Below are 11,295 nucleotides of genomic sequence, written 5' to 3'. Positions count from 1 at the left end.
AAAGAAAGGGACATGGAAGATCTACATTGACTACATTGATCTTAACAAAGCTTGCCTCGAAAATAATTATCTAATTTGCAAGATTGTTCATTTGGTTGATGCTATGGTGAGGGATGAACTCTTAACATTCATTGATGAGTATGTTGGATACAATCATATCTCCATGTGCGAAAAAGACCAAGAGAAAGTGGATTTCATTACTAATTTGTGCTAAAAATCCTTTGGTTTAAAGTTCAAAAGAGAATAATTTTGAAAAGGAAAAAAAAAAAAGAACTAACAACTATATAGTGGTTAAGTCATTGAAACTTATAGTTCCCGAACCAAAAAAAAAAAAAAAAAAGCAGTATAGCGGTTAAGTCATCTCCATAGGACACTTTAAATTAATCTTCCTAGATATATGAGTTTTTAGGCTATAAGTACTGGTTGGAAGCTCCAAAAAAAAAAAAAAAAAAATTGTAAGTAAGAGAGGGAGGGGTCTCATAAACTAAAAACTAAGAAAAAAAGAAAAAGAAAAAAGAATAAACTCAAAGAGCAAATATTCATTGAGGTTCCTTCTCTTAGGTTCAACTTGCCAACAAGGCTTTGATTATATGCTTGTGGCTTTAAAATCAAACAAAGGGTTTATACTAAAGGGGTTTCAATTGACATAGGTAGTAATTGCCTCAATAATAGATCAACTCGGTCTCTTGCTCTCTTTTGGATCTTTGTAATTAGATTACTTACATGGATTTTTCCTCATGTCAAAAGGCTTGTGTTTGGTTTATATAACCTAATATTGTGAAGCACAAGTATGTGGCTAAGGTTGCTTGACTTATGACCTTCACAACTAGAGAAACATAGCTTTTTTCCCCTATGGTTACTCCTTTTGGTCATTGTAACCATTGACCTAAGTTAGGTTCTTTTCAACCATTCATAGCTAAACCAATGGTGAATTGAATTAGGGTATGGAGATCTTAGCTCCTTTCACCCCCTTGGAGGAGAAAATACCAAAAGAAAACACACAACTAAGAAGAAAAATACCAAAACAAAAATTGAAACATAAAATAAATTCATTCAAAATTTGTAGGAATTATTATAAAAAGGAAAGAAAAGAAAATATAACTAAAACAATCTAATTCTACTCGTTTATTCACAATTCATGTACTTGTAGGAAAAAAATTCCCTTCTTCCTAACCCCTTCAAAGTTACCCCTATCTAGCCATGCTTCTTGCCCATACTGGTGATCTAAGTATGTCAATGCAACCATAATTTATAAGATGTTTGTGGAGTGATTAGCTACATTTCCCTTTTTTCATGCGACAATATGGTGATGTTAATAGATCAATCAAAATTCTAGGGGCACTATTCATTACGTAGCCTTCATAAATGCACAATGATTGATGGGTGTGGCAAGGGTGCACGGTGGAGTGACTAAGGCAATCCATTGAGGTAGATGATGTTAACCCAAGGGTTCTCCTAAGCACATTTTGATGATAACAAATCATGATTAATTTACTAATGACTTAAAATCAAGATGAGTTGCAGGTTTTATTTGAGATATTCACATTGAAATTCAAAATAGTCATTAAAGGTTCAAAGAAGTGCAAGTCCAAGTATGAATGAAGACCGTTCAAGTCTAGGAACCCCATGTAAGGTGAATATTTGGGTGTATCGAGGATTTTCATGTTAAATCATGCATCAATTCATACTCGCTTTGTGCATTAAAGTTAAAATTTTATTAACACTCGAGTATTCTCACTTGAACTTTAGGCAAAATGATTTTGAACTTGATCTACTGAGGTACTTAAAGACCTTGCCTAAGTTTTAAAAGAACAAGGATTTGAAAAAAAAAAAAAAGTTTTTGAGCAAAAATAGGCAAACAAGTCTAAGGCCTGCTCAATCGGCTCAACTGACTAAGGAACTAGTTGATCGATTACCCTTTCTCAATCAAGGACCAATCAAAGGAGCATTGAAATTTTTTCTTTCATCTAATAGCTTTGTCCTCCTGGTCAAGGAGCTACTCTTCCTAGTTGAGGACATCTCCTTCTTAGTTGAGGGCCCAACGGTCACCTGCAGTGTAATTTATGCTCAACGGTTAGTCAATTGGTTGAACTAGAGCTTGATCGAATGACGCCAATTGGTGTTCTTTTTGGTTCCCGAGGTTAGAAATTTATAAATAAAGAACTCTACTTCATTTATTAGATAGAAAACATCTACTATTAAATCCTCACGAACTTATTTCTCATTAAAAGCTCTCATATTCCTCTTTGGTTCATTGAATCCTCATTTGCATATCTTTCTATTGCACCCCTGTTATTCATCCTAGCTTCCATTATACTAGTTCATTTATTGAGCTAATCTAAGAGTGCTTTCATTCATAGATATTGAAGTAAGGTTTTGAGTGTTTAAAGCTTCAAGTTGAGGTTAAACTTGAAGAGAACTTGTAGTGCCCATTGGAGTAAAAAATACAAATGTAAAAGATTGAAAGCTTGGCTAAAGCTTTAAGTTAGTGAAACCCTCACTTGGTTGGAGATTAAGGAGAGTAGATGCAGGTAAGGATTGTCAAACCACTATAAATCTTGAGTTTGCATCCTCTATCCCTTATCTCTTTACATTCATTGCTTTATTTTGTCTAAATTTAGTATGTTGTTAAAAGTTTTAAAAAGCCCAATTCACCTCCTTCTTAGGTGATTTTCTTAAATAATTAGCCTTTAAATTCACAATTGGTATCAGAGCTAAGCCTCTTGATTAGGACTTAACTGTCTATGAGGAAATGACTAATCCATCAAGCTCAACCCATTTGGAAGGTTTTGCAACTAATAGACCCCCATTTTTTATGGGAGCTGATTGTTTTTATTGGAAAGCCAAAAAGACTTGGTATTTATAATCCATCGACCTTGATCTTTGGGATGTCATTGGGGAAAGTCCCTATACTCCTATAAAAGTTGTGAATAGAGAGTTGGTCCAAAAAACCAAATAAGAATGAGATGAGCATGATATAAGAAAAATTCAATTGAATGCTATAGCTAAATATTTCTCACATTGTGCGATTGATAGAAATGAATATAATTGTGCTTGACAATTTAAATCGGTTAAAGAGACTTGGAGATTACTTGAGGTAACTCATGAAGGAACAAATCAAGTGAAAGAATAAAAAATAAATATTCTTGTTCATAGTTATGAATTTCTTGTTATGAAGGTAATGAAACTATTGTTAAAATGTTTACTAGGTTCATCGACATTGTGAATGGCTTAGAAGCTTTAGGAAAGGCTTATAAAGAGTTTGAAAAAGTAATGAAGATATTGAGATCCCTTCCAAGGAAATGGGAGGCCAAGGTCACGACAATTCAAGTAGCAAAGGACTTGATAAAGTTGCCCTTGAAAGAGTTGATTAGGTCTTTAATTACTCATGATATCATTATGAAGAGCCATCAAGATGTGGAATATAAAAAGGAAAATAGCATAGTTTTCAAAGCCTCAACCTATAAGGAAGAAGTGGAAAATGAAAGTGAAAATGAAGACTTTGCCATCATCACAATAAAATTTAGAAAATTCATGAAGGGTGAAAGATTCAAGGGTAGAAGATTCACTTCCAAAAGAGACTCCCAAAAGAAGAAAGCTCATCCTGTCAGTTCATTGGATTTAGAAATTCATCTGTACGGTAAAGTTCACAAGCAACTGAAATATTCTATGTTAGTGAGTAGAAGTTAGAGATAACTTTGGATAAACTCTAGACAACTATTAGCTAATTATCTAGTTATTTTATTAGAGTATTTATCTATTTTTTAATTTTCAAATAAAGATGTGTAACCACCTAGTTTTTAGCCTTCTGTTTCATAGGTTCCTAGTTCTTAGGAATGTTTTAATTTTTCATAATTATCTTCCTAAATAGATTGTCTATATATCTAGGGCTTTCATTCTCAATAAAATATAGAAGAAAGAGTTGCGTTTTTCCTCTCTAATTTCATGGTATTAGAGCAACAACACATCTAGGCCTTATTCAACCTTATGGCAAAGATTGCCATGATTGGAAGACATTGTGGAAATGAGTTTTCAATAGATAGTTCAAGTCCCATGCAGTAGATGGTTCAACCTATGTCTACTTCCCTGTTATATGGAGGAGATAATACTTGTCTACAATTTCCTAGATAGAAATTGGATGGAAAAAATTGGTTGTAATGGTTCCAAGCTGTGAAATTAATGACTAAAGGAAGAGGAAAATTAGGGTACTTGACAAGAGCCACAAAAAATCCTCTTAAACATGATCTAGTCTTTCAAAATTAGGACTTAGAAGATTCCACTATTAATGCATGGTCGATTAATTAAATGGAGCTCAAGATTGGTCAGATGTACATATTTCCAACTACAACAAAGGACATGTGGGATTTAGTAACGAGGACTTATTCGGACCTCAAAAATTTAGACCAGGTTTTTGAAGTCAGGTGTAAATTGGAGGCCAAACAAGGTAATCATTGTGTAACTCAATATTACACCGATATTCAAGTTTCATGGAAAGAGTTAAATTTATTTATAAAGGTCGATTGTGGTCTTGAGTGTACTCTCAAATACAGAAGGTCAATAAAGAAGGAAAAGATGTTTGATTTTTTGGCAAGTCTTAATGAGGACCTGGATGAGGTGAGAGGAAGGGTTCTTGGAAAGAAAATAGTGTAGTCCCTTAATGAAGATTTTTCTGAAGTCAAAAGAGAAGAGAGCCAAACAAAGGTGATGTTGGGAGAAGAGAAGGACTCAATCAATAACCCTATGGAAGGTTCTACCTTGATTTCCAAAGGATGTAAGAATGGATACCATGGGGACTACATAATTGGAAGAGTGTGTTGTGATCATTGTAATAAACTTGGCCACACGAAAGACAAATGTCGGTTGCTGCATGAAAAGCCTACCAATTAGAGGTCTGACAGAATGATGGAAGGGGCTTTCAAATTGCAGCAAGTGCAGGAACAATCTTAAAAAGGGAAGAATCTACAACCACTCAAATCTTACTTAGCAAGGAACAAATGGACTAGTTGTGTAAACGTTTGAATCAATCACAACAGTCCAACACCAATGTTGGATCTTATAGTCTTGCTGAAATAGATTCTAATATGAAAACAAGGGCTTGTCGAGTCCTAGAGTTCTCATCCTTAAATAAATACAACTCATCATGTAATTTAGCATTATCAATTGTCTTCCTCGAGTATAACTGCTGATATTCATAAGAAGATGAGCAAAATTTAGCTATGCAATTGAGATCTCTGGGTATCTTACTTATAAAGTAGGTTACATGATAAATTTGGAACATAAAGTATTGAAATTAGGGTAATATTTTCAGAGATTTTAATTAAGCCTTTTCTTGTAACAATTTACAAGGATCGTCAACTATCTTGACTTTCAGATTATCTAAACAAGTAGTGTATGCATAAAACAATTGAAAAGTATCTATCATATGGTTTGAAGCACCTGAATCTATGATCCTAGGTGCTTTTGATTTTTTTTTTTTTTTTTTTTTTTTTTTTGTGAGACTAAGGGCTGCTAGACTTATTTCTTAAGGCTATACATATTCTTAATCACTCTAATATCTATAGTTACCTACAGTTAGTACCTTGAAAATTCTATAGACATTTTATTAATTTATATTCATTGAGGCTTAGGTATGGTCAAGCTATAGGCATTAGATTTGATAGTCAACTAATAGTCTTACTTTTACTAGTTGAGTATTATGCCTAATGTTAGGGTGTAGGTACTAGGACCGAAATTAATAATTGAAGCGATCCTTATTAAAGGGATGAATATTAGAACATGTTTTGAGTAATAAATTTAGAAGGTGAATGTGGAATTATATGTTAAGTGAGTTGGATGTCAAGGAATTCTTCCTTAATTTGGTTGGTACATCATAAGATTTTGAATTACGAGGACAAAATTCTTTGAAGAGGGAAGTATATAACACCCTAGATTTTTAGATAGGAAAATTTTCAATTTTTTAAATATACATATAAATAAAACAATTAAAAATACAATTAAATTAAGGTACAATTGTGTTTTGGACCTAGTTGGACCCAAAAATTAAGCTTTAGTCCATATAAGTTCACCATTTAAGTTCAAGACCTAGAGAAAGTGTGAAAATTAAGAAGAAGGATATGAATTTTTCATCTTTCCAAAAATGACCTTTATTAACTATGAAAAAGAGAGAGTAGAAAAATATTAATTTAAATTTTATTCCTTTTATAAACCTCAATAAAATTTAATGATCAATAAATATTAGTAATCAATAAATACTTCACATTACAGGTATGCCTAATTGAAAAAATAAAAACAAACATTTTAGGTTGTATCAATGTAGGCAAGAAAAGTTCTATTTTAGATAATAGTTTTAAAGAGGCCCCAACATTAGTAATCTTTTGATGTCTTATTTTTACAATATTATATTTCTATTTACATATGACATGATTTTTTTACAATTTGCATTATAAAATTGCACAAATTTTGTACATTGAGGAATGTGTGTTTTATAATATTTTATCTTTATGTAACATTAATTTTAAAATTTTTATTATGTTGTCTTACCAAATTATGATCATTAGAGGATGTCACTATGCTAATGTTTGGCTTATTTGATAGCATTTATCAAATTCAACTTTTAGGTTGTGATAACTTTTTGCTTCCCATTTAACAATAAGTTAAAACTCAAGCAAAATTTATTTCGAGAAAGAATTTTAGGTGGTGTTTGTTTGTTTTTTCTTAACTTAATATTTAATGTAATTTGCTTTCAAATTTTAGTTGCTTATTTTTAATTTTATTTTTAACTTTTAACTTATTTACCAACATTTTTAACTGAATAGAAACAACCAAAGTATATGGCTTTTTTCTTAATCCATAAAGTTATTTGGTTATGAGATTTTATTATTATAAAAATTTCTACTAAGCTAAGAATTTTAGAAAAATTTTAAATGCTTTTTTTGGTCAAATAAGAATTAATATAAAAATTAATTTTCTTAATGCATTATTTTTAATATTAAATAGAATATTATTAATTATTATTATTTATTTCTTTGTTAATAATGCTAGCAACAAAATTTATAATATTCTAAGTAATAATTTAATATTATATATTATATCAAATATCTATGTTAAATTCTACTGTAAAGCATATATATATATATAAAATATTATCTTCAATTGTATTATTTCTTTTTTTCCTTATAACATTTTAGGAGTAAAAAAATTATATATGATGTTAATAAGGGATAGTCACAATATATACAAAATTACCTTTGTATTCATCCTCATACATGTTTATGGATAATTTATTAATATAATTTCCTCCGTAGTTAAAAATTTAAAAATTTAGTTTTTTAAATACTTAGGTGGTATTTGTTTTTTGACTGAATAGAAAAAGTCAAAATATTTGACTTTCTCTATTTAGCTAAAAGTAAAATGTTAATATTGACCAATATAACTAAATTGAACCTATTGATAATAAGTTCCCTTAGTTATGTTGGTTGATATCAACGTGTTACTTTTAACTGAATAGAAAAAGTCTAATATTTTTCTCATTCACTTAGGTGACGTTTGTTTTTTTGGCTTAATTCTAAATAGAGCTTATATTTAACTTAATACTAAATAATGCTTAATAGTATTAAGTATTAAGTATTAAGTTGTTTGTGTTTTTAATATTAAGTACTAAGCTGTTTTTTTTTTTATAGACTAAAAACCAATATCTTAATATTTTAATGTATTAAAAAAATATAATTTAACGTATTTCTAAAAAGTTCAAAATAATAAAATTGTTATAATAAATAATTTATCATTATCATCCTTACAAAAAATAATTAATATATTTATTTTTTATATAATTAAAATAAAATATTTAAACTTAATAATCTAAAAAATAATGGATTGATAAAACCTAAATCAAATTAAAGAAAAAACATAACAATTCAAGTACATATTTTCAATTATCCAAAGACATCACATTTTATCCTAATATCTAATCATTGCATTTCTTACAATGGTAAAAAGTTAAAAATGACAAGTTAATTAAATACTTGAAAGAGTTTATTTGCGATTTGGTCTTAGAACTATTGTAAGAATTTACGAATAAGATTTTACTGCAAAAAAATTGCTTGTAGTTGAGTTTTGATTTTGATTTGCATTGTCACTTTCCAATTCCACTTCATTGTCATATTAAGAAAATAATCTATCTGCAACTGAGATTTGTCGAAGAAAATTGTAAATGGAGAAGCATGTGATGATAATTTTTGTTTGAGTAGTAAACGAATAAGGTGCCATTCTCTTCAATATTGGGAAACGTGCCTTAACAACACCAAAAGCACGTTAAATGACATTTTTTTAATCTTGTATGGCATTGGTTGAATATCTCCTCTTTTCCTACAACTTTACCACCACTACGAAAATCACTTAACCAATAGCGTACATTACGATATGGTGCCATAAAACCTCGACTGTGTGTGTATGCCGCATTTTTTCTGAAAAAAAAAAAAGGGATTGAGTTGATTATTATAATGAATAAATACAAATTATTTTAAACAAAATGAAAATAAAATATTTACCTGATGGGGGCATAGGAAAATTATGTTGCGGGTTACGGATAGTTCCTATCAAGACTCTTGAATCATGAGTTGTTCCTTCCCATCCAACAACAACAAACCTAAATGTCATGTCAAAATTGCAAATTGCCATAACATTATGAAAACATTCTCCTTTCCCATGACCTCGATAAGGTACTTATTGATTAGTAGGAATGCATGCATGGATAAGAGTACTATCAATTGCACCAACAACATCTTACATGGTAATAATTCTTTAAAATATAAATAATTATTTTTATATGAGAATAATATAAATATGATATGAATAATTAGAAATAAAAAATAATATACGTTAAAAATTTGTCTTAGTCGACGATTGGAGATACCATTTGAACTATCATTGAATGATGGAGGAGTAATCATCTATTTTGACAAATTCACCATGGCCACTAAAACCTCATGGAAGTATTTGTGAATTATTTGACTTGGAATCTATTCTTAATCAATCGATTATGAAGATTATGACTAATAGTCATAAGAAACATGACCATTTTCTCCTCAACATTCAAATGTTTACTGTCAACAAGCCATCTTTTTTCTCGAAACATGTGACATAGAGAAATAAATCCATGTTTTTCCATCCACATTAGTTCATAACATGTGCTAGATGAACCATCTAAAAGCTCTTGAATGAAAAGTGAACCTGTAAATGATGATGTAGAGACTCGTTCCTTATTAATGGATGAGTCACTTAATAATTGGAACAACAACACAAGCAATCTTTTTTTTTTTTAAACTCTCGTCACTTTTAACTTTGTATCTTCATCTTCACTTGATGATGATGAACTTGAACTATTTGAGTGATGTGAAGGATTCTCCATAAGAATATCTATTATAAAAAAACAATAGTTATGAAATAAAAGCATAACAATATAATCAAATAGTTATAACAATGTATGAGTAACAAATATCCAAAACAAATATCCATAAAATGTAGAGAGAAAGTCTTATAATTGGAAAAGTTCAAATGTATCAAATATCCAAAACAAACAAACCAAATGTACCAAATTACAATCATCATATAAGCCATATACCATATGCATTCCACAAATCTAAAACAAATATTTAAAAAGTTATTTTGGCAAGCTTTGAAATCCATTCCATTCTCTCTTTGTCACTTTCCATTTCCACCCACACCTCTCTATACTCTTTCTTCTTGCAAAATGCATTAATTGCTACATAGTATAATGGATCCTCATAATTTAAGAGCCTTTTCAAAATCTTCATGCATTCTTTGACTGAGGGCCCTTCAAAATTCTCAAACACATTCATTATTCTATTAATTTCTTCTTGAGTTTGCTCTTTTTTTTCCTTTCTCTTGTTTTTCTTAGAATCTTTTGCTTCATCATTAGTATTTCTTGGCAAATTCTCATCTTCTTCTAAACTAATTGAAGTTTCGCTAGGCATAGATGTAGAATGTGTTAATGATTCCTCAGCCCCAGAAGCTATCACTCCTCTAAAGCTCTAATTTTTAGACCCAGTAGATAACACTCCTCTAAACAATGCCTCTAATTCTTTCACATTTGCTAACAGTTTAAAACAAAATAGTTTAGCTTCTGGATATTTCTATTTTACAAGATAAACAACAAATTAGTCATGCATACATATATAAGACAATTATTTTTAAAATTCACTCAAATCCATAAGAAAACTTCCTGTAGATATTCTTCCCATTTTTTAGTTGGCTAATCAAAAGTTTTGGTTATAGAGTTGTAACCATGTCCTGTCATAGTCATCATTTTACTCCAAATGAGATATTGTCTTTTCATGTAATCCCACCTATTCTTAAGTTGTTTTGAAGTATAACGTTTTCCAAGTAACTTCTCTAACTCTTCAGCAATTCGAGGCCAAGCACTAGGCTTTAAACTTCCACCTAATCTAAAACCTTTGTTTGCCTCTTGAAGACAAAGATCAATAAAGTGCTTTTTTGGATGGGGTTGGTCCAATTTATCCTACTAATCTCAACATTTTGACTCATTACTATACAAAAAACCAACCAACATTAATGATTAATTTTTAATTTTTTTTAAATGTCTAGTGGCATTTTGCATATATATCTAGTGTGTGGATTTGAAAATTAAATTCAAATAGTAGCATTAAATTAGAGACAATAAATACATAGTTTGGATGACGGAAGAATAGACAACAAATATCAATCCATTCACATGTAGCCATTCTATGTAGAGAATGAATTCATCTAGCACAAGAAGCATTAAAACCTAGATTATGCCAACAACACCTAAAGACAGTTTATAAAAACTGTCCAACGTCCCTTAAGATGATTTTTTCTAAAGCACCCAAATGTGGACATGCACAAAGAAGAAGGTAGGAAAGGTGGGAAGCATAATTTTTTTTTTCATTTCTAAAATTATTGAATAAAAGCCCTCATAAGCATTCAAAGTAGTTAATGAGAGTGTTTGACCAAAAAGATTTTTTAAATATCTGATCAAACATGTATGCAATAGCAGTCTTATGTCTAAGTAAATAGGTTCTCAAACATAAGAACAAGTTATGAAGAAAAGAAAAGGAATTCCAGATATCCAGCTACTTAATATCAATGACAAAATAACCCTAACACCATTCAAACATCATTTAAAGCTCCTTGAATATGCTTTGAAAGTTGGAAGCAACTTTGATATTTGACTTTCCATCTATCTAGAGCACATGTTCGTTTATAAGATGCTTAAAGAAAAAAATAATAAAGATACTT

The sequence above is a fragment of the Vitis vinifera genome, chromosome 3 (genome assembly GCF_030704535.1).
Source record: "Vitis vinifera cultivar Pinot Noir 40024 chromosome 3, ASM3070453v1".
Taxonomy (NCBI): domain Eukaryota; kingdom Viridiplantae; phylum Streptophyta; class Magnoliopsida; order Vitales; family Vitaceae; genus Vitis; species Vitis vinifera.
This window is presented reverse-complemented; position numbering follows the sequence as displayed.